Source organism: Nicotiana sylvestris, chromosome 7 (genome assembly GCF_000393655.2).
Source record: "Nicotiana sylvestris chromosome 7, ASM39365v2, whole genome shotgun sequence".
In the NCBI taxonomy this organism is placed as follows: domain Eukaryota; kingdom Viridiplantae; phylum Streptophyta; class Magnoliopsida; order Solanales; family Solanaceae; genus Nicotiana; species Nicotiana sylvestris.
The window spans coordinates 162,555,776-162,580,906 of NC_091063.1; the positions used below are offsets into that span (position 1 = coordinate 162,555,776).

At 39.5% G+C, this 25,131-nt stretch overlaps 1 long non-coding RNA gene across 2 annotated transcripts; it reads left to right on the forward strand.

Moving 5' to 3' along the window:
* The first annotated feature begins 12,615 nt into the window (after window positions 1–12,615).
* On the forward strand, window positions 12,616–15,961 carry LOC104246070 (uncharacterized). Of its 2 annotated transcripts, none has more exons than XR_715889.2 (2): window positions 12,616–14,888; window positions 15,656–15,961. It is a non-coding gene; the product is annotated as an uncharacterized lncRNA (long non-coding RNA). The 2 variants fall into 2 exon arrangements; XR_715890.2 differs by having other exon boundaries at window positions 15,659–15,961.
* Window positions 15,962–25,131: the final 9,170 nt, after the last annotated feature.

A 25,131-nucleotide genomic window follows, 5' to 3' on the forward strand; every position in this document is an offset into this window, starting at 1 on the left:
ACATTCGAATCTTATAGTGATAAAGCTTTGAAGTTGAAATGCAGCAATAAAATGGAACCGTTTCAATAAAGCAGATAGTAGACAATCTGGTCTATTTAGTTTTTTTATGAACTGTTTTATTTTTTTTTATTTTTATTTTTGTATAATTGGATTGAAAAGAGAAGGAATCATATAAATGGTCATGCGCTGATATAACATGAACCTTTCAATTTTATTAGATTAATGGGGTAAATCATGATAAGTAGCATATCTCTAGTTAGTTGTTTGTTTCCATGCATATATTCAAGTAGTCCATAAATGAGATAGAGTACTTAGTCAAAACCCAATTAGTATTTCGTTTAGATGGTTAAAACTAATTTCCATTAGTCCTCTTAAGTGATTATACTCTCATCAGTATTGGCATTAATTCATGTTACAAATAATCTCACATAGATAGATTGTGGACTTGATAAAAATGTAAAAATAAGGTGGTTGGGTAGTGTCAACATTATAGCTCCAATAATAATAATAAAAGTAAATAAATAAATAAATAAATAAAGGTCGTAGTCGATAATTTTATGTATTAATAATTAAGTATACTTACACTAATGTAGAGTAGTTTCAATAAAGTATAGTTAAATTGCGAATCCATTAGGGTTAATGAATTAGTCTATAGCTTTGATCATTTAGTTAACCTCACCACAGTTAAAAATGGCTAATTGTAGTAACGTTAGTCAATCTTGTACGTTTTTTTATATACATAATTCCATTTTTGGTAATATTAGCTTATGGAATAAGGCGCGAAACAATTTTTCATTTTTACAAGTTCAAGTATAATTTTCGTTAGCATCTGTTGTAATCTATTAATTAAATAAGTTACGTTTTTTTAGCATGTAATTAACTAGGATTTTTCTTTATTTAGAGACAAATAAAAATATAAATGTAGTTACTTTCCTTTTAATTGTCCATTTAAAATAAATGAGATGAGCCTCGCCTAGTAAAATATATAGATTGCGGGGCCCTCACAAATGTATGTGTTAATTACTTAGAACTCGGGATCGGCCGCTTAGCGAACTTCACGGCCTTTTCTCAAAATAACCCTGCGCTAGTCGCTTTAGGCGCGTATTTAATAATGTTATCTCCTTAAACTCGGGTGCACATTTATGTGACCCAAATCCAAATCTCAACGAAATCGAAATGTGTCTCTAATCACGGGTACATTGATTGTGACGTGGTCTGAGATGCATTTCCATGACGTTGCAAATTCTTTTTAATAATGAATGAGACGAGCCTCGACAAACAAAAAATGCACAAGCTGCGGGGCCCTCTAAATATATATATTAAAATACTTAGAATTCGAGGACAGGCCGTTTAGCGAATTTTACGGCCTTCCCCAAAATAACAAGACGCTAGTTGCTTTAGGCGCGCCTTTAATAATTTATTTTCCTTAACTCGGGTGCACATTTATGTGACCCAAATCCAAATCTCAACCGAGTCGAGATATGCCAAACAACTACGGGTGCATTGATGTAACGTGGTTCGAGATATGTTTCCACGACGTTGCAATTCTCGTAAAATAATAACAATAAGTAAGAAAGCGGTAAAAAGATAAAATTTTGCACATAAGTTCATATTTGTATAAAATCAGATAATCAAGCCGAATATAACAGTTGAGCGACCGTGCTAGAACCACGGAACTCGGGAATGCCTAACACCTTCTCCCGGGTTAACAGAATTCCTTATCCGGATTTCTGGTGCGCAGACTGTAATATGGAGTCATTCTTTTCCTCGATTCGGGATTAAAATTGGTGACTTGGGACACCGTAAATCTCCCAAGTGGCGACTCTGAAATAAATAAATAAATCCCGTTTCGATTGTCCTTTAATTGGAAAAACTCCCTTGCACCCTCGCGGGGGCGGAAAAAAGAGGTATGACAGGCTCGTCATGCCGTTTGGATGATTCTAATAGATCGTGAGAGGATCAGGAGATTTGTTGATGGCCTTAACTATCATCTCCATATTCTTATGACCCGAGAGAGGGTGTTAGGTGCTACGTTCGAGGATGTGGTTGATATCACTCACGAGATTGAGACGGTTCGCCGTCAGGATCGAGAGGAGAGGGAGGCCAAGAGGCCTTGAGGATCTGGCAGTTACAGTGGTGCTCCTTCGAGGGGCTAGTTCCAGCATGGTAGAGGTTGTTCTTTTAGGCCTGCTCAGTCAGCCTGTCCAGAGTATCGCGGGGCATCTTCAGGTTGTGGTTATCATGGGTCTCAGTAGGGTCAGCCTTCACTCAACGCCCTCCCAGCTCAGAGTTCATCTCGTGCCCCATCGGCTCAGGGTTCTTCTATGCCCAGTGCATTAGCTAGCCACTCCGGTGCGAGGGGTTCCCTTCAGTCCCCTTCTCCAGCACCTGGGAGTTGTTTTGAGCGTGGAGAGTTTGGTCATGTGTGGAGGCAGTGTCCTCGTCATGTTGCTAGTTCGTCCCAGCAGAGGGGTCAGCCCTTGACTTCTGCTCCAGTTACTTCACCTCCCGCCCAGCTAGCTAGGGGTGGAGGTCAGGTAGCCAAGGGTCGCCCCAGAGGGGGAGGTCGATCAGGGGGCGGTCAGGCCCATTTCTATGAACTTCCAAGCAGGCCAGATGCTATTGCTTCAGATGCTATCATTACAGGTATTGTTTCAGTCTGCCACAGAGATGGCTCTGTATTATTTGATCCCGGTTCCACCTTTTTCTATGTGTCATCATACTTTTCTTGTTCTTTGGGTATGCCTTGTGAGTTTCTTACTTTACTTATTCATGTATCTACCCCGGTGGGCGATGCTGTTGTTGTAGACCATGTGTACCAGTCATGTGTGGTGACTATTGGGGGTTTGGAGACCCAAGTGAATCTATTGATATTGAGCATGGTGGATTTTGATGTCATTTTGGGCATGGATTGGCTATCTCTGTGTCGTGCTATTCTAAACTGTCATGCTAAGATAGTCACTTTGGCTATGCTGGGTGTACCGCAGATCGAGTGGCGTGGTGTGACTGATTATGTTCCTAGTAGAGTGATATCGTTCTTGAAGTCCCAACGTATGGTTGGAAAGGGTTGTCTTTCATATCTAGCGTTTGTGAGGGATGTCGGAGCTGAGACTCCCAGTATTGATTCTATTCTAGTTGTGAGGGATTTTCCCGAGGTCTTTCCTGTAGATCTGCCGGGCATGCCTCCAGACAAGGATATTGATTTTGGTATTGACCTGGTGCCGGACACTCAACCCATTTCTATTCTGCCGTATTGAGTTGAACGAATTGAAAGAATATCTTCAAGAACTCCTAGATAAGGGGCTTATTCAGCCTAGTGTGTCACCTTGGGGTGTGCCAGTCCTGTTTGTGAAGAAAAAGGATGGCACCATGAGAATGTGCATTGATTATAGATAATTGAACAAGGTAACAATTAAGAACAAGTATCTTTTACCTCGAATTGATGATTTGTTTGACCAGCTTCAGGGAGTAAGAGTGTTCTCCAAGATTGATCTTCGTTCGGGCTATCACCAGTTGAAGATCAAAGATTCAGATATTCTTAAGACTGCTCTCAGGACCAGATATGGTCATTATGAGTTCCTTGTGATGTCTTTTGGGCTAACCAATGCCCCAACAACGTTCATGCATTTGATGAACAATGTGTTCCGGCCTTATCTTGATTCATTTGTTATTGTCTTCATTGATGATATTCTGGTGTACTCTCGTAGCCAGGAGGAGCACGCGAAACATTTGAGAGTTGTATTGCAGAGATTGAGGGAGGAGAGAGAAGCTTTATGCAAAATTCTCTAAGTGTGAGTTTTGGCTCAGTTCAGTGGCTTTCTTGGGGCACGTGGTGTCCAACGAGGGTATTGAGGTTGATCCAAAGAAGATAGAGGCGGTCTAGAGTTGGTCCAGACCGTCCTCAGCCACAGAGATTCGTAGCTTTCTTGGTTTGGCAGGCTATTATTGCCAGTTTGTTCAGGGATTCTCATCTATCGCATTGCCCTTGACCAAGTTGACTCAGAAGGGTATTTTATTTGTATGGTCGGACGAGTGTGAAGAGAGCTTTCAGAAGCTCAAGACAGCTTTGACCACAACTCCAATATTGGTTTTGCCATCAGCTTCAGGTTCATATACTGTGTATTATGATGCTTCGAGAGTTGGGATTGGTTGTGTATTGATGCAAAAGGGCAGGGTTATTGCTTATGCTTCTCGTCAGTTGAAGCCCCATGAGAAGAACTACCCTGTTCATGAATTGGAGTTGGCTGCCATAGTTCATGCATTGAAGATTTGGAGGCATTATTTGTATGGTGTATCTTGTGAGGTATTCACCGATCATCGCAGTCTTCAGCATTTGTTCAAGCAAAAGGATCTTAATTTGAGGCAGCGGAGATGGTTAGAGTTACTTAAGGATTATGATATCACCATATTGTACCATCCGGGAAAGACCAACGAGGTGGCTGATGCTTTGAGCCGAAAGGCAATGAGTATGGGGAGTTTGGCATACATCCCAGTTGGGGAGAGACCTCTTGCAGTTGATGTTCAGGCCTTGGCCAATCGGTTCATAAGGTTGGATATTTCGGAGCCTAGTCGGGTGTTGGCATATGTGGTTTCTCGGTCTTCCTTATATGATCGCATCAGAGAGCGCCAGTATGATGATCCGCATTTACTTGTCCTTAAGGATAGAGTTCAACATGATGATGCTAGAGATGTGACCATTGGTGATGATGGGGTGTTGGGGATGCAAGGCCGGATTTGTGTGCCCAATGTGGATGGGCTTCGGGAGTTGATTCTGGTAGAGGCCCATAGCTCGCGGTATGCTATTCATCCGGGTGTCGCGAAGATGTATCAGGATTTGAGGCAGCACTATTGGTGGAGAAGGATGAAGAAAGATATTGTGGGATTTGTAGCTCGGTGTCTCAATTATCAGTAGGTGAAATATGAGCATCAGAGACCGGGTGACTTACTTCAGCAGATAGTTATTCCTGAGTGAAAGTGGGAGAGGATCACTATGGACTTTGTTGTTGGACTTCCACGGACTTTTAAGAAGTTTGATGCTATTTGGGTGATTGTGGATCGGCTGACCAAGTCCGCGCACTTTATTCCTGTGTGTACTACCTATTCTTCAGAGCGGTTAGCAGAGTTATACATTCGGGAGATTGTTCAGCTACATGGTGTTCCAGTTTCTATTATTTTAGATTAGGGTACTCAGTTTACTTTCCAGTTTTGGAGAGCCGTGCAGAGAGAGTTAGGTACTCAGGTGGAGTTGAGCACAGTTTTTTCATCCTCAGACGGACGGGCAGTCCGAGCGTACTATTCAGATATTGGAGGACATGTTGCGTGCTTGTGTTATTGATTTCGGAGGTTCATGGGATAAGTTTCTACCACTTGCAGAGTTTGCTTACAACAACAGCTACCAGTCGAGTATTCAGATGGCTCCATATGAGGCTTTGTATGGGAGGCGGTGTAGATCTCCAGTGGGTTGGTTCGAGCTCGGCGAGGCTAGGCTATTGGGGACAGATTTGGTTCAGGATGCCTTAGAGAAGGTGAAGGTGATTCAGGAGAGGCTTCGTACAGCACAGTCGCGTTAGAAGAGTTATGCGGACCGGAAGGCTCGAGATGTATCCTACATGGTTGGTGAGAAGGTCTTGCTGAAGGTTTCGCCCATGAAAGGTGTTATAAGATTTGGGAAGAAAGGGAAGTTGAGTCCGCGGTTCATTGGGCATTTTGAGGTGCTTCGGAGGATCGGGGAGGTGGCTTATGATCTTGCTTTGCCACCTAGCTTGTCTAGCGTGCATCTGGTATTTCATGTTTCTATACTCTGGAAGTATATTCGGGACCCGTCTCATGTTTTGGACTTCAGCACGGTTTAGTTGGATGATGATTTGAACTTTGATGTGGAGCCAATAGCTATTTTGGGACGTCAGATTCGAAAGTTGAGGTCAAAGGATATAGCTTCAGTGAAAGTGCAGTGGAGAGGTCGGCCCGTGGAGGAGGCTACCTGGGAGATTGAGCGGGAGATGGGGAACAAATATCGTCACCTATTTGAGGCTTCAGGTATGTTTCTTGACTCGTTCGAGGACGAACGTTTGTTTAAGTTGGGGAGGATGTGATGACTCAGCCAGTCGTCTCATGAGTTACCGCTCTGTTACCCCCATTTCTGCTTTATTATGCTTCGTTATCCGTGTTTTATATGATCGAGTTGAGTAGGTTGCGTTCGAAGTGGATTTGGTAAGAAATGAGACACTTAGTCTCTTTTGAGAAGGTTCAAGTTGGAAAAGTCAACCGGATATTGACTTGTGTGTTAGAGGGCTCAGATGAGAGTTCCGATGGTTCAGTTAGCTTCGGGAGGTGATTTATGACTTAAGAGTGATCAGAATTGGTTTTGAAGGTCCGGTGTAGAATTAGGCTTGAATTGGCGAAGTTAGCATTTTGGTGATTTCTGGTGGGTAGGTGAAACTTTGATTCGAGGGTCGGAATGAGATTCCGAGAGTTGCAGTAGCTTCCTTATGTCATTTGGGATGTGTGTGCAAAATTTCAGGTCATTCGGACGTGTTTTGGTTAGGTTTTTGATCGAAAGCGTATTTCGGAAGTTTTTAGAAAACTTAGTCTTGAATTCGATGAGTTTTGGGTAATTTGATGTTGTTAGAGGTGTTTTGATGATTGGAGCAAGTTTGAATGAGCTTTTAGGATGTGTTGGTGCTTTTGGTTGAGGTCTCGGGGGCCTCGGGTGAGTTTCGGGTGGTCAATCGGACAACTTTTGAGTTTGGAAAGTTGCAGAAAATTGATCTCAGCAGTTGCAACAATTTATCTCTTCGCGTTCGCATAGGGGTCCTCGCGTTCGCGAAGAGTAAGAGGAGGAAGGTGTGAAATTGGTCTTCGCATTCGCGAGGCAGGCCACGCGTTCGCGAAGGGGAGTGAGCCTGGTGCATCGCGTTCGCGAGGGGTATTGTCGCATTCGCATAGAAGGATTTGAGTCAGTGGATTAGAAGTGAAATTGGGCTTCGCGTTCGCAGGTGTGTTGTCACGTTCGCGAAGGGTTGACTAGGCAAAGCATCCCATTCGTGAGTCCTATGTCGCGATCACGTAGAAGGAAAATCTGGTAAGATAAGTTGTGCATCGCGAACGCGAGAGTTTGACCGCGTTCGCGAAGAAGGAATATCAGAACTGGGCAGAAGGTTTATAAGTTATTTCATCCACGATTTTGAGTCATTTTTCCTCCATAGTTGAGCATTTTGAGAGCTTTTTGAGGGCGATTAAAGAAGGATTTAAGGAGAATTAATTGGAGGTAAGATTTTTGAACCTAAAACGTGATTCTATTGTGAAATCAACCTAGAAATTCATGGAACTTAAGCTAAAAATGGAAGAACTAGGGTTTGAGATTTTGAACTTTTAAATTGGGATTTGAAGGACCATTTGAGGTCGGATTTGAGAAATTTTAATATGTATGAACTCTTGGGGTGAGAAGGAATCTAATGATGTAAAAATTTCTGAGTTTCGAGAAGTGGGATCGGGGCTCGGGTTTTGCTAATTTCGGAATTTTTGATATTTTTCGATTGTTTTCGCTTGGGATTTGTTCCCTTAGCATATTGTGACGTATTCGTTCTGATTTTGGATAGATTCGACGCGCGTGGAGGCCGATTCGAGAGGCTAAGGCATCGCGAGCTAGAGTTATAGCCGGTTCGAGGTGAGTAATGATTGTAAATGATGTCTTGAGGGTTTGAAACCCCGGATTGCACATCGTAGTGCTATATTAAGGTGAGACACGTGCTTGATGATGGGCGTGTAGTCGTTTACTATTGGGTATTGTGACTTGGTTCATCCCGACTGATGATTTTACCGCGTATTTGACTGAAACTTGTTTGTTATCATCATGGTTTGGGCTGATTGCCATATTTGGGCTTCGTGCCAACTATTTGAACCCTCCGGTGATTTTTATCACTAATTTCTCATTGTATTGATTTATCACCTGAACTCAGTCCTGTTGATATTTACTGTTTTGCAAACTCAGCCACTTTTACTCATATTTGAAACTTAAATGATATTTCTAAAAGATGTTTTGGGCTGAGAACTACTGTTTTACTAATGCTCGAAGGGCTTGTGATGATTTTTGGACTGAGTGAGGCCGATGGCCATATGTGAGGATATGCTGAGCGATATGAGGCCAAGGGCCTGAGATACTTATATACACCACGAGGTGGCTTGAGTGACGTGAGGCCGAGTGCCAAGTGATGTGAGGCCGAGTGCCGAGAGATGATACCACGAGGTGGCTTGATATAGTGTTTGGGCCGTAAGGGGCCCCTCCAGAGTCTGCACACCGACAGTGAGCGCGGGTACCCATCACGATCTGAGAGTGAGCCCGAGGGGCTAATATTGTACTGAGAGTGAGCCCGAGGGGCTGATACTGTACTGAGAGTGAGCCCGAGGGGCTGATACTGTCCTGAGAGTGAGCCCGAGGGGCTGATACTGTCCTGAGAGTGAGCCCGAGGGGCTGATACTGTTTTGAGCGGTTGTTACTGTACCCGATGGGCTTATTTCTACTTGTTATTTACCTGCTAAATTACCTGTTTTACTTGGTTTAAAGGAATTTCATTTGACTTCCTCACTGATTTACTGCTGTAAGTGATTTTTACTGCTTGATATAGAATTGCTTTGTGCCTTTATGTGTTTTCTTGCTTTCAGCTATTATTTATGATTATTACTCACTAAGTCGGAGTACTCACATTACTCCCTGCACCATGTGTGCAGATTCAGGCATCGCAGAGCCCGCTCCTGAGTGTTGATCCTCCCAGTCTAGACAGTGTTTTCGGAGACTACGAGGTAGCTATTGGCATCCGCAACCCCTATGCCTCCCTTATCTTACTATTTTCATGTCCTTGAACTTCTGTATCGGATTTCGTGTCTAGTAGACTGGTATCCGGATTTATTAGTTGCTCATGACTTGTGACACTCCGTTTTGGGCTGTGTCGGGATGGTTTCTACTGTTGTTATCGTTATTTCCGCAAATTATGGTTATTATATCATATTTTAGAACTATTTATGATATTTAACTGTTTAAATGAGGTATTTTGTTTTGGTCTAGCTAGCCTTGTCTTCACGAGAGGCGCCATCACGACCGGGTTCAGGGTTAGGGTCGTGACAAAACACTAAAGTCAACTAAATGTATATCCTCAACGTCCCTGGTTGACTCTAGTATTACTTCTTTAACATCGACATCCTCAATTTCTAGTTGGTTAGATTGTTGGTGTTCTACTCTGATCTCCTCCATTATAACCTCAATTTCGGTATCTAATTCGCACTCTTCTTGGTTACTATTCACAATATTGGCTTGTTGAGCATTAAATGCTTCAACTAGTTGACTCACTTGTGCCTTCAGGTTGCGAATAGTTGCATCTTGCCTTTGTACCCGCAGTTGTATCTCATCATATTGTTCCACAAGGTACTTTAGCATATCCTCGATCTGTTTCAGGTCATCATCCCTGAGTTATTTGTTCCTACTAACTTCACAAGAAAATGAAGAACCATCAAAGTAAGGGGTTGGGGGAGGATAAGAATTATAAGCACAACCATGAAAGTGACCATCTTGACCACCACACATATCACACACATTCCACCCATAAGATTGAGTTGACATACATAACTCGCTCTCGGAAATATTTTGATAATTTTGCCATGGGTGGTTTCCTCCACAATATGCATAAGGGGGATCAAAAGTAGAATTACCAACATCAAAACTCTCATAATTCCATGATTCCATGTTTCTCAAGTCAAAAAAATTAAAAAAAAAAATCAAATACAAGAAAACAAAAACAAAAGTTCAAACTTGCAACCTAGAAATATGTACACCTACAGCTACACCGTTAGTTCCCCAGCAACGACGCCAAAATTTAATCACGCCCAACTATGACTTATAAAAAGGACTAAGCGGTCGTTGCAAATATAATCCGGTTTACAAGTCCGAAGTCGAATCCCATAGAGAACTAAGGATTAGATACAGTTGTTCAATATCCCTAAGAAACACAAATCCAAATAATTTTCTAATAATAAAGATTATAATGCTTATTTTTATCTAATTAACTAACAAATACTAGAAAGCAGTAAAACTATAAATTAACAAGGATAAAGATTGGAGACAAGATTACGGAGGTCTAGAGTTATGATTTCCCCTATTGTCGAAATCCTTTCCGCTACATTTTTTATAAATTTGCCTAAGTTTTTTCTACCGATCATGAGCACTCTGACTGTCGTAACTCTCTCCTGAGTAGTTACCACAATTTACTAGACATATTATCCCGGATTACGCTAGCTGGCATTAATACGGCTCACTCGGATCACACCAAGGTTTCGTTATCCTTAATCCGACCTTTAAACCCTCCGTATTGATCCCTCATATACGTTAGAAGTGATGTTGTTCAACAACTACCTAAATATGCACTCTCTCCTGGGTAATACACACTAAATAAGCACAGTCGATTGAGAGCTCTTCAACTAACCACAATATAAACGTAGTTGAATAATTAGAGAAAAAGCTATAGCAAATCTATATTAACGTAACAGGAAAATCATCCTCCAATAGGTTCCATCAAAATCCTAGATAACAAATTAGCTATTCATAATAGTATGCAAAACTACAATACGAGAATTTATAACCAATAATGAAAATAGGAAGAAGGAAGTGAAAAACTCGTAGAAGAATTCTCCGCCTTGCTCCTAGTGTGTTCTTGCCTCATTAGGTCGAATCCCCGGTCTCCTTAGTCTACTTAGGTCTAAATTATGTCAAAAGTCCTCAAAATACCATTTTCCCTGTATATATAACAAGTAGGGTCGGGCCCAAATAATTACACCTTCTCCTACGCAAAAAAGGACACTTTTCCCGGACAATACATGCCTGGCCGCGGATCAACCGCGGATTAACCGCACATTTTGATCAGTGTTCTGCCTGCAATGCACGGCCACGTAATTGCCGCGCTCTTTTCACCCTGTTATGTTGGATATTTGGAAACATGTGAAGCATGAAAGTTGTAGCCCTTTAAGTTAGCTTTCCAACCATATATTGTGGAGCCTAAATGGAGTTTTGAGCAAAAAGTTATATGTATTTTACTAGACAGTACACTATATGCGTACTCGATTCTTCGTTCGTTCTTAACTATCATCCATTGATCTGCGAACACGATCCCGACTTAATTTCTTGGGCTTTTAATCAGATTTCAAAGCTCCAAATCACTTGAATTCATTCCATAACATCTACATAACTCGGAATCACTCCTACAAGGTACAAAATACATAATTAGTGCACAACACTAACGATTAAATCTCAAACTCAACTGAAGTGCAGTGAACTGGAATATAATAATCGACTAAAATACGTAATTATAGTTTATCATCATTTTCGTTAATTAAATTAATCAAAAATATCGTCAAAGTATTTTTTGGACAGTTACTCGTATAAAGTGAGTGTAATTGGTACATAACTGAAAATTACATCACATGATCAATAAATAGAAAATAAAATAATTACACACAATAATATTGATACTTGATATGTAGTTGTATATTAAAATTCAATTTATTAATTTCTATATGAGCTCATCTTTTTTGTGTTAATTAATGTTATCTATTGATGTGTAACGACCTCTATATATTATTTATTATTGGTTCGATGACGATTAGATACAAAGTATCTAATCTTTAACATTCGTAAATATAAAAAGAAATTTTGTCGCAAACTAAATCACCATTTGGAATGCCAAATTATTGTGTCACTTTAAATTAACTGAATTTTACTCACTGTAACAATAAAGTCACTTTGGTGGATACTTTTGTTGTTATAATAATTAAAATTCTAGTAACTTTACTGATGCCTGAATAAAGTTTAATACTTTAATATGACAAAAAATAGTTTTGTAATTTTACTGTAAAGAAAGTAAAGTAACTTTACTATTATTGTTGTAAGCACGTGATTTTTGGCCGAATAAAAATACTTCTACTAATTCGCAAAAATAGATTTTTCTAATTATTTTAATTTTATAGAATTTTTAGGAATTTCTTGCTAATTGTTGTTTGCATATAGTTGCATGTTTAATACTTTAAATCATAGAAAAATACCAAAAAATATCTCAAATATTTATTGCATAGCATTTTAGGTCTTAATTGTATTTAGGATTAAAATATGTGAGCTAATGGCATTATTAAATAAAACAAATTGGTCATTTTACACATTTAGCTTCTAGTTTTAAAATTAGTATTTTTCTTTCTTTAGTTTTAAGTTAATTAATTATTCTAATGCTAAAAATAGATAATTGATTTAATTATATATATTAGATGTGATTTAGGATTTGGTTTAGGTTTTTAATGAATTTTATAGGTTAAAATCAAGAAAAAGAAAGAAAAAGGAAAGAAGCTTTGTCTAATTCCGAATTGGGCCAAAACCATTCTTCATTGGCCCAATTGCCCTAAAATCTCTCTAATCCGCCCCAACCCAACCCTTTTGAACCGGTCCAGCCCCACTAATTACCAAAACAACCCCGTTTTGTTTAAACCCAATCTCCACCGTCCATCAAATCCCATCCAACGGCCCGCAACTATCTCCCTAATTCCCTTATATCTGTCGAAGACACCCCCCAAACCCCTCAGAACCCCCTCATTTCTCTATCTCTCTCTCTCACTCAGCGAAACCCTATCCGTCCCCAAATCCCTAACCCTCACCGGACGACGGCACAAGCCCAAACGCCCTCAAATTAACACCCTACAATCTCTGTTCCACCCTCGTTCCTAATCCCTCACTAATTCCCCTAAAAAACCACCCAAGCTTGCTGATTTTCGGATCTAGAAATCTCAGAAAAATCTATTTTTACCCATGTCTGAGTTTCTTCCTTAAATTTAATTTGATTTGGCTTGAAACTTACGTTGATTGATTGATTTTGACAAGAGCAATCTATTAACGTTAATTTTGAACCATTTCAAATCATCGATATTTGGTCAATTCGTCATTGCTTGGCCAGTGTTCATCTTCGCCAGATGGTTTGTGTCTTCCTAGATTTGCTAAATAGTTTCTTTCTCTTTTCTTAAGTTGGCTGTTAGTTGCATGTTCAATTATGTGCTTCGATTTGGGGTTTAATTCTAGTGTTCAATCATTTTCATAATTAATTTATGTTTAAGGGATGAACTGTTTGTATAAAATTACTCACACATGATTAAAATAGTTTCTTGATTGAATTAATGCACCTTCTGTTTAGATGGATTCATGATTTGGTCGAAATTATTGAAATTAGTTTGAGTTTAATTTTAATGGTTTTAGAATATTATTTATAATAGCTAGAAGGTTCTAGAATAATATAGAATGGACTATAATGCAAAAGACAAGATAATTAGGTCAAAATTGGGGTTAAAAGGGTCAATTTGAAAAGTTAAGGGGTTAAAGAATAGGAAATTTTTTTGGAATTGGACAGCTGTCCATTTCAGTTGCAAAAGATGCCAATTCCCTAATTTTTAGGGAGCTAGCAGATTCTTTCTCATTCCTATCTCTCTCCCTCATAGAGCATACGCTGACATTCTATAAAAAAAGGACTCCTCCTCTCATTTGATACACGTTAAAATTTACATATTCACTCTCAAAGAGACACAGAGAATTCACTTTTTATTTTCCATTTTCTGCTCTCATCTCATACTGATCTTGAGTTAATTTCTGGATTTCTGGGTTAAGTCTGAAGCTATTTTGAGCTGGTTTTCTGTTGTTGTTTTATTCCTTGTTGTTACTCCTTCTCAACTCCAGAGATTTATTTTCCTTTTCATCTAATTCTGCTGTAAAAAGGTATGTGCCACATGACTGCAGTACCTATTTAAGCACATGAATAAAGCCTGAGTGTCAGTAGATTTGTTTAAAGCTTTCTATGTGTGTTAATCGTTTGTTTAAGCTACATAACTGCACTAAATTTTTCTCTGATTTAGTTTCCTATTTAATGTTAAATATGTAGTTTAAACAGGAATTGATTTTACTTAATATCATATTGATTGTATCTTCAACTAGAAATGATCCATCACTGATATACATGTCAAAACTGCTCCAAAATGCTTTTTGTTGTCGTCATATGAATTAATCTAAGATTGCTTTGGGTTGAAATATCCAAGGATTCAGGTTATGAATGGCTTTTGGGTGTTAGATGTGTGAAGAACAAAAGCACAAGTGGAATTATATTAGCATTTAGTCATATATTTTTTTGAGTTAAAATTATATTCTATTGATACTCAAAAATTCTGTACAATTTGAGTCCTAGTAGCAGCTTTGACAGACTACTATCATTTACATCACAATTTGCTATTTAACACTTTGTGTCTATCAATCTATATTACTTCTCAATACATACACTATTCTAATCAACTCCTATTATGTTCCTACTCTTAGTTGTATCTTGGATTCCAATTCAGCTGCTGTATTGTGCCCTTCCATTTGCTGATGTTCTTCCATCTGACATGTATGTGCAACACTATCTCTCTGCATATTTGAAGTTTATCATACTTGGCTTTATCAAACCTGATTTCGTTTCTCTCCCTCCAATTTATTGCAACAATTATGGCAAAAATACAGCTGGTGATAGCATTTATTCCTTTCCTGCTTTTAGCTTTCTTGCATGCCCATTTCAGTTCAGCTTCCCATCCTCCAATGTTCCTCTTATATCCCAGCCATAAGCATAGTTAGACCACAATCTCTTTGTGTTTGAGCATTCAAAGAACAAATGGTTAAATGATTCTAGATTATGCCCACAGAATGCATAAGCTGCAGGAACTTGAATACCAATCTTCAATAGTCTGTCAACTGTTGCTAGTCTCTGCTGTGCTGCAAGCCAAAGAGTGAATCTATATCTAGGATGTATATTTGGATGCAGCATTAAACTCTTCCATTCAACTCTAAGGTAATTTGGTATCAACTTCAAGTACATCTGCTTGATCTGAAAATTTTCATTCTTGCACATTGCCTGTAATCTGTTGTGAATGCTTCCTTGGAGTTGCTGATGCTCCATGATCGAACTTCTAATATCTAGTATCTTCCTCACCACCTAAGATGTTGTCTTAGGGGTTGCCATTATTTCCAAGTCCCTATTCTTTATATAGAAACTGTGTACTCACCTTATCCATAAACAGTCCTTCTTCCTTGTTATGTTCCATAGATGTTTGATAATTGCAGCTTTGTTCCACACCTTTATGTCCAGTACATTGAGTCCTCCAGTAGCTATTGGTCTGCACACCTTTTCCCAAACTACTATTGCCTTCTTTTAAATATTAGAAACATCAGTCCATAAGAAAGTTCTGCATATTGCTTCAATTATTTTTATCACCTTCTTTGGAAGAATAAAAATCTGTGCCCAATAGGTCTGAATACCAAAAATAACAGCCTTTATCAGTTGACACCTACCAGCATAAGATAGAAATTTTGCTAACCAGCATGTGATTTTTGCTGTTATCTTCTCAATAAGAGGCAAATATTATTAGACTGCTAGCTTCTTACATTTAGTCATATTTGTAAAAGTTAGTCTTCAAAAATAGTTATTAATGTAAGACTTCGAATACAATTACTTTGATGCAATGAACCAGTTTTCTTTTTTTACATTCATGATTTGAGGTTAAAGGTTGTACTAATGCTATCTTGTATCTGTGTTGGGCCCAATTTCGAGCCCGTTAGAAGCCTACAGCTTCATAAGGTGGAAGGCGGGTCATTTCAGGAAGGCTAATGCATGTTTAAGCTCTATCTTGAGCCCATGTTTTCCACTGGGCCCATCAAGGATCTGTATGAGTTTGCCAACTTAAATGTTGGCACGTAATCCATTATTCAACCATTAATTCATGATTACGTCAAATAATTAAGAGATAAATAGGTAGTCAGTTTAATTAATTCCACGCCAACTTTAACGTGAACCTGTGCCACGATGTAAGATTGTTGTTTGTCCTTTTCCTTCAAAGTAAGTCATTCATGATGTTTGATTCTTTAGATATGTTTATTTTTGATAGATAATTCTTTTGTTGAAATTTCAAACACTTGGTTCGCACCTCAATCTAGATTCACTCAGAATAAATATGCCATATGTCAAGCCTCCCAAAGACCCCAAAGTTAGACGTGAATGACTTAATAAACATCTGTAGAAATGTTTTTAGGCACATATTTAATCAAATTATCGTGATTATGTACACATTCGCGTGATAAGATTACGATTACAAAAATAAATATTTGTAGGAGTGTTTTAGGTGCGGCTTAACTTATTATCGTGATTGTGAACACGTTCACATGGTATAATTACAATTTCCAAAATTAAATCGAGGTATGCGTTCGCGCAATTTTTGCCAAACAATTTTAAATTAATAAGCGTGACTAATTGTGTACACATTCACGTGACATGATTTTAGCGCCCCAAATAAAATGGATTTACAAACATATAATCACTTCAAAGATTAAATTCATAAAGCACCATAATTAAAAGTGGCATAAAAAGTAAAATGTACATAGGTTCTTAAAACACGTACTTAAAGAATTATAGCCAGGTATGATTAAAGTGACCGTGCTAAAACCACGAAATTCGGGAGTGCCTAACACCTTCTTCCGGGTTAACAGAATTCCTTACCCGGTCTTTTGGTTTTTGCAGACTTTAAATAGAGTCGGATTTCCTCGATTTGGGATTTAAAATAAACTGGTGACTTGGGACACCATAAATTATCCTAAGTGGCGACTTTAATATTAAATAAATAATCCTATTTCGATTAATATCACTTTAATTGGAAAAACTCTCTATCCCTCGGGAAAAAGTATGTGTGATAGCTCTGGCGACTCTGCTGGGGAACGAACCCAGAATCTCTGGTTTAAAGTTTAGAATTCGAGCTTGGAATGTAATCTGTACTTGGCTTTATTGTTTGTTGATATTACTGTGTTTGTGGGCCTAATATGCTAATTGTCACTCATTTACCGCTTTGATATTATTTGAACTGTGTAAACCATCTTCTTACGCCCCTTCTGAGTCTTTTAAAAATATGGTGCACACGTACGCGTGGCCTACTTTTCTGTTAGAAGTCATACCAAATAGAACGAGGTTGGGTCAGCAACTGAGCCGGGTAGATTTCGTGCTCCCAATACATTACCCTCACCTCGACTCAAGCTGTCCGTTTGGGTAAGCCATGTTTAGAATACAACCCCATGTTTAAATCTAGAATAACATAGCCTCATGCCGGATCCCTAGTAGGAACGTTTGTTTGCATCATGTGCATTTGACTTTGGGGACTCAACACAGGAGTTGGGTCCGTCTAGGACATGTGTACCCAAAATAAAAGACCATCCTGATGCATCTTACGTGCTATTTGTACATTTATTTGCTTTGGCTCACATGTTGATCGGCTAGGAAAAGAAAATCAAGAGAAAAACCAAGAGTGAGGGAGGAGAGAAATTATGCCCGATCCTAAAAAATCCGGTATTTGAAAATGTCCCGAAACTCTGCCGAAATTTTTCAAAAAATAAAAAAGAAAAATGATGAAAATTGAAAAAAAGAAAAGTCATTTCAAAATGAGTTAGTAATATGTTTTTCCCGATTATGTCAAAACTGACCGAATTACACAGGTTTGATTCTCACCGTATGTGAGATACGTAGGCAATCTACATAGGGTTCGGCCTCACTTTTTTAAAAATTACCAAAAATAAAATAAATGTGTCCAGTGCTTTGGTCAAAGGAATAAGCCGACCCAGCTTTGGTTGCGTCTTGATCCGTTTTTGCCGGAATAACCTTAGAACATCTTCAAATTGTCTAAGGGCTATTCTCGCGAAGAATGGACGTGTCTGTAAATGGGACATCACTTTTTCCATAAAGTGCCCTTCTACGACCTCAAACTTTATTTTAAAGTGTGAAGGGGCCAGTGTTGCAAAAATAGCCACCTGTTGCTAATATTGCATAAGTAGCCACCCTTATTTGATTTTTCTTTAGAAAATTGAAAACTTGTTTTGCAAAAGAGTCCACTGGAGTCAGCCCTAGCCCTAACCATCCATAGGTATAAAATGAACACTGTCCAGAATCTGCCATTAACGATCGTAGAGCAGGCTCCGCTGCAGCTTCAAATGTGGTGGTATGACTTAGACAAAGATGGTCAGGATTGGATAACAGAGTATTTGGGCGCTCTAATAGACATCATAAATGTTAAACCCTGGGATGATCTGATTAAGGCCTTAGTAACTTTCTGGGATCCCGCCCACAACGGCTTCCGTTTATCAGACTTTGAGCTTACTCCCACCTTGGAAGAAATAGCGGGATATGCTGGTTTTGGCCAGGACTTGATAAATTAGCAACTTATTCCAAATGCCTCCCTCCATGCACCGCTTCTTTGAGCTCTTGAACATCAGTAAGCAAATGAGGAAGACCAATATAAATAAAGGTTGTTGTTCCTTTTACTTCCTGCACTCCAGTTTTGGGCACTCAACTAGGTTTGAAACACATGAAAAGGGGTTAAACGACAAGCAAAATAAGAGTACCTAGCAAATTCATCGTCGCTTTGCTTTCATAGTGGCGTTTCTGGGAATTATGGTCTTTCTAAATGTAGAAGGGACAATAAATATCCATATGACCAAAATTGCGCAAGTCCTCATTGCCAAAGAAGATCACACGCTTGCTCCACTAATATTAGCGGACATCTATCGAGCATTAACATTGTGTAAGTCCGGAGCTAAGTTTTTTGAAGGTTGCAATATTCTTCTGCAAATGTGGTTGATCGATAATCTCCACCATCACCCCAAATTCATGAGTTATGGCCCAAGCAAGAACAACTTCATCGGGAGTTATGAGGAGAGGATGAGAGATTACAATTCGCCAGAAGGGCTTGAAGCCTGGATCTTCCACCTAAGAATTCTAAAGGCAAGCCAGATTGAATGGACTTTGGGATGGCTTCCAGTAAGGAAAGTCATACACATGACGGCTGCAAAAGGCTATTTGATGTTAATGGGTTTAAGAAGTTTCCAACCATACGCAATGCAGAGAGTTTTAAGGTAGTTGGGAAGATATCAAGTGGTGCCCGAAGATGAAGATTTGAGTACCCAAGTCAATGAGCTACACCTAGAAGCTCTATTACCCGAGTCTTTAGTCCAACAAGATTGGAATGGTTGTCAATATCTGAAAGATGACACCCAGGTACCAGATCCCTCGAGAGGAGAAGTGGACCTAGATTATGCCATATGATTTGAGAAAAGGTCTTGTGCTAATGATGAGCCAGCGCCTGAGCTCGATCCTGAAAGGCCCGCCAAAAGACCTCATGTTCAGGCATTTAATGATAAAATCCGAGAAAGGTTTACCCGGGGAGAAAAGAAGAAGAAATATCAAGCCACCATTCACGCCTTATAAAACAAGTTGAGAAACCTCGCATTTAATAATGACTTACAAGCGCAAGAAGCTGAAGGTGAAAGGAGAAGGTTGACAAGAGAGAACGAGGAGCTCCGATCCCAACTCAGGGACATGAGGATAGTTGCTGAAATGCCTGTGAGGAGCGAGAATGACGAAAAACTCATAAGTAGTTTAAGGTTAAAGGTGCATGATTATGGGTTTGACCTGGCAAATGCCGAGAATGAATTGGCAAAAGCTCGGGTAGAATTGGCAAATAATGCAGAAGAATAAACAAATTTTGCTCAGCTGCTAAGGCAAAAGTATGACAGAGGAGTCATATTTTTAAAGAAGAAGCTGACTACTCTTGAAAATGAGATGATCCAATAAACAAAGAATTTCAAAGTGGAAAGAGAGCATTGCTATACATGGATGTCCCGATTAGAAGAAGATATGCAACAATTGCAAGATCAAAATCATACGGCCACACAAGTGTTAGAGGCCCAATCTCAGCTAATTGGATGCTTGCTCCAAGAAAAGGGTGTCATTAGAATGAGGATTAAAGAAATCGCTGATTATGTTGTAATGAAGTGCCATGAATGCGAAGATATGACCAGGTCCATGTTCTTTGCTGCTGTGATGACCTTTGTTCATCATGTGATAGCTGATTTAGAGTACCTTTATGAAGAGATCGCACGCAGGCCCGCGTCGAGACCAACTGATATCCCGCGGGCCCCCGGAGTAGCATTGGAGGCTCTTATGTATTCCTGATTTTTGGCTTTGAGTCTGTACTTTACTTTTTCGAGTCAGTTTATCTTTTTCAAGTATGTTTGTTTTTTCTATTTTGAGTATGTATGTTTTTTAATTGTCAGTATTTTCAAGCCTTTGTAATAGAAAAACCCAAAAAGATTTTATTTAATGAAATATTGAAAAAAACCAAAAAAAATCTTATATTTATCTCCGCATTTATTCCCTGAACTATGTAATGATCTGATTCATGCGGTGTCATGGTACGTAGGCAATCCCCATAGGATTCGATTATAGCCATAAAATTAAAAAAAAAAAGAGAAAATAGAATTGAATGAAAAGAAAATGAGTGGCAAAACAAAAGAACAAAAGAGAGTGCAAAAATAAAAGAGCGACAGGAACAAAGTGGGAAAATCAAGAGTGATTAATGGGAGGTAGAAACGAAAGAAAAAGGTGCAGAGTGAAAGGGTTAGTTAAGGTCAGGATTAAACATGCAACCATTCAAACACATGATAGAAGCGTTTAACTGTTTAGGTGCATTGCATCTCAAACGTGCGATTTTCTATCTGTTAAACTCTTGAAACTAACAAGTTTGTTGTTACGCTTAAGTTTAGGAAGGTGGTTAGTTTGTTTGGCATTCTGACAAGTCATCCATATAACACCAGATTAAAATGCAAGGCACTCATGGCTAGCAAAGAATTGGACACAGGTGTGGTTTATCCACCGAGAGAGATGGTGGAATTTGAGTCTGGATTGAAAGAGGAGGTCCATAGGTTGAAGCATCAATTTACAGAAATGTATCAAGGCGTGGACCGAGGGTTTCGCCTCACCAGTACACTCAGCCTCGACCCCAACGTCAAGCCTACACTCAAGCTACATATAATCCACCCCAACATTATTTCCCACCACAAGACCATCAATACTCAGTCAGACCACCCCAATATCATGTTCACCATGCACAATCATATGCTCAACCCCCTCCTTACCTGCAATGGCATGCTCCAACCCCACAAAATCCTTATCCACCCCCATAACCATACCGAAACCCTACTGGTCCAAGATTTTGACCAAGGCCGGATTATAGAAGAGAAAGGCAGCAGCGGAAACAAACCTTCACCCCGCTTGGAGAGTCCTATACCAGTCTATTTCAAAGGTTAAGGCAATTGGACGTCTTGAGGCCGATCGAGTCAAAGATACCAAATCCCCCTCCGAAGAACGTTGATTATTCTCTCAGATGTGTATATTGTTCTAATGCTCCAGGGCACGACACAGAGAAGTGTTGGCATTTGAAGAGGGAGATCCAAGAGCTTATTAATACAAATCAAATTGTAGTCCAGCTCCCGAATGTGCCAAACATCAACCAATATCCATTGCCAGCCCATGCAGAAACACACATGATTGAAATTACCCGTAAGGATGGGGGAGCCCAAGAATCCTCATGATGATTTATGCTAGTGAAAGTAACTCTGTTAAGGTTCTAAATTTTGCAAAAGCAATGCCCTTGACAGTTGAAGGGGTGACAGAAAAACTAAGCACGCTCAACGTGAAGCCACCTATGTTGGTAGTGAAAGGGTTTCCGGATGGTGTTGGGCAAGTTAGGAAAAGCCGAAAGTGATCATGTCAGGGATCCCGAACAAGTCCGTCATAGTCATGGAAGGGGCTCATATCACCCTTATTATTATTAAGCAGTAACCAGTATCTAGTGGTAGATACAAAGGCCGTTCCGTGGAATTACAAACAAGTGATAGTGACATACAAAGGGAAAGAAGTGAAGGAAGAAGTCAATGAAACTGGAGGATTAACTCGTTCTGGGAGATGTTTTACCTCGGAAGAATTGAGAAAGGCCAAGCCATTCAAGGATAGCCATATCCTAGTAAAGAAGTCGGTCACTAAAGAAGAGGCTGAAGAATTCTTGAAAAGGATGAAAGTGCAAAATTATACCATTGTGGAACAATTAAGGAAAACATCGGCTCAGATCTCTCTTCTGTCTCTATTGATACACTCAGATGAATGTCACAAAGCCCTGATGAAGATTTTGAATGAGGCACATGTTCCAGATTAGATCACGGTGAACCACCTGGAAAAGATTGCTAACATGATCCTTGAAGCAAACAGGATCACTTCCTCAGATGATGAACTTCCTATGGAGGGTACTTAACATAACAGAGCTCTTTATCTCACGGTGAAGTGCGAGGATTCTGTGGTCTCAAGAGTATTGGTTGATAACAGCTCTAGTGCAAATATCTGTCCCCTTTCCACTTTGCAAAAGTTGAAGATGGCACTGAAAGAATCCATATGAACATTGTATGTGTTCGAGGTTTTGATGGAGGAGGGAAAGATTCTGTCGGTGATATAATGCTCGAATTGTCGATAGGGCCAATTGAGTTCACCATGGAGTTCCAAGTACTAGATGTGGCTGTCTCTTACAACTTGCTGTTGGGCAGGCCCTGGATACATGCTGCTAAGGTAGTCCCATCTTCTCTGCATCAAATCGTAAAGTTCGAATGGGACAAGCAGGAAATAGTTGTGCATGGTGATGAGAACTTATCTACTTACAATGACACAACTATTCCATTCATTGAAGCTGAAGACGATAAAGGGCCTTGGATCTGCCAAACTTTTGACACGGTGTCTGTCGATAAGATTCTTGACGGAGAATGCATCCCAGGTCCGAAGCTATCATCCGCGTTCCGTCATGGTAGCAAATGAAATGTTGACGAATGGTTTCATGTTGGGCAAAGGTTTGGGTTCATCTCTACAGGGTATTGTGCATCCAGTGTGTCCACGTGAAAGTTTCGATCATTTGGTTTGGTATTCACGCCCATAGAGAAGGACGTGAAAAGAGCTAAAAACTTGAAACGGAAAGTATGGGCACTCCCTAAGCCTGTTCCACACATCTCATGGTCTTTTGCCAAGCTAGGGGCCTCAAAATGTCCAATATCATTAGTCCCAAAACATGTGGTCGACTTTGATGAAGAGCTGATCAAGTGGTTCCAAAGTCTGTTTGATGAGGCTAATATGGTGGAAATTGGGGAAGGATCAAGTAAGGCAGATGTGCAGTTCGTTGGGCCAAAAGTGAAGCTTAGCAATTGGAAAGCTACTCCTCTCCCCACCTTAAAGGAGTTTTGGTAGTTTGCTTTGTTTTCCTTTCTGTTATCTGGGTTATTCCAGGGTTGTAATCCAGATTTTTACTTTTTCGCTTGTTTTGAGGTACAAACCCTTCTATCCTTTATTTTCAATGAAATACAATTTCTCATTTTCCATTATTCCTGATAGTGTTCATTTTTGTTTTTCTTTTGTACAGTTCTTTTTATAGTGGTTTCAATGACATGACATGCATGAGAAACTTTCATCCAAGTCTTAAAAGCCAATCTAACTCTGAAACAATAATCCAAGAAGTAGAGTGCGATGATGAAACATAATATGATGAAGAAGTGGCATTTGATGAAATTAGTAAAGAACTAAAACACTTTGAAGAAAAACCCAAGCCTAATTTGAATGAAACTGAAGTAATCAATTTAGAAGATCAGGATAATGTCAGGGAAAGTGATTGGAGCCAACCCTACACCACTATAAAGTGGCGAGAACGGTTGAAGCAGCTTTTACCCGAGATGGTCGGGATCGAATCAACAGGGAGCTAGAAGTGGGAATTGGATTCCTTTTTAAACTAGAGATGCGTAGTTCTCTTAATTACTCTTCCAATCATCTTTGGTGTCTTGATTACTTCTAATATTAGGCTAATAAGATGCTAAATTAAGCTAAGAGTAAGATACTTGAAACGTTGTCTAAATGGTTAAAGTGACACTAGGGAAGTGACTTTCTCCTAGGTGAATACTTTACTGGTTTTCGAATCTAAGGCAAGATTGTCATGTTGGGGATTACGATATAATCAATGCATGAAACTTCTCACTCTATACCTCTTAGTAGTTTGAGTGGTTTTTCCCTAATTGACTTTCTCAAGACCAATTGAGTATGATAATTTGTGCAAGCAATTTAGGTTCAAGCCGGGTATTACTATCTCTAGGTTTAACCCTTTAATTGGGGCTATCAATCTCTTGAATACGCTCCAATTCCTTGTTGGACAAATTTTCCTAGACTCAAGCTCTCTTTCTCAAGAAGAGCCCAAGTCAAAAAGGCACAAATTAGTGTTTGCAACCACTAATTCAACATGAAAAATACAAATTAGTCCAAATTTCAAACACCCATAGACATTCAAGCCTTAAAACTCAAAACCCATCAAATACCCATAATAGGGTTGAGCCTACCCTTGCTAATGGGTCTAGCTACTCATAATAATAGAAGAAAACTGATGAATAGATGAAGAAAAACCCATATGATTTAATTACAAGCTAATAATTGAAGATTCAATAATAAAACCACTATAAAATTACTCAAACTGGTTAAGAACAGCCGTCCACGTGCTCAACCCAAATTCAGATTAAAAGATGACCTAAAAATGGGAAAAGAAAGTATTTATACTAGGCCGAATTTTCTGGACAAAAATACCTCTGCGAAGGTAGTGTGGTCCGCACAAAATGCACTGTGGACCGCAATGAGGCTTTTTGCTTCAAGTCTTTGCTCTTTGAACTTGGCCACCGCGGGCCGCATAAAATGCACTTTGGCCGCGGTGGCTTCAACTGTGGTCCGCACAAAAAGGACCGTGGAACGCATTGGCATTGATCTCAAAATTTCCAACTCTCTGAACCCCATCTTTGCAGACTGCACAATCTCGATTGTGGCCATGGTGAGGCCACTGCGGTCCGCACAAAATGCTTTGCGACCGCATTGCTTGAGTTTCCAAAATATGCACCTCTCTGAATCTCCTCACTGCGGGCCACACCAAATGGAGTGCGTCCGCAGTGGATTTGTTGCACTGTGCTTGGACTTGTTCTTGGTACTTGTGCATGTTCACTCCTTTTTGAGCTGGTTTTGACTGATTGTCACCTTTTTGATCAAACCCTGCAAACAAGTACAACATGTAAGCCTTTGGGACTATTTTGTACACATCTTTAATCAAAACTCAAGTCAAAAGGAGTGTAAAATGAACCATAATCCCTAGTTATCAACTCCC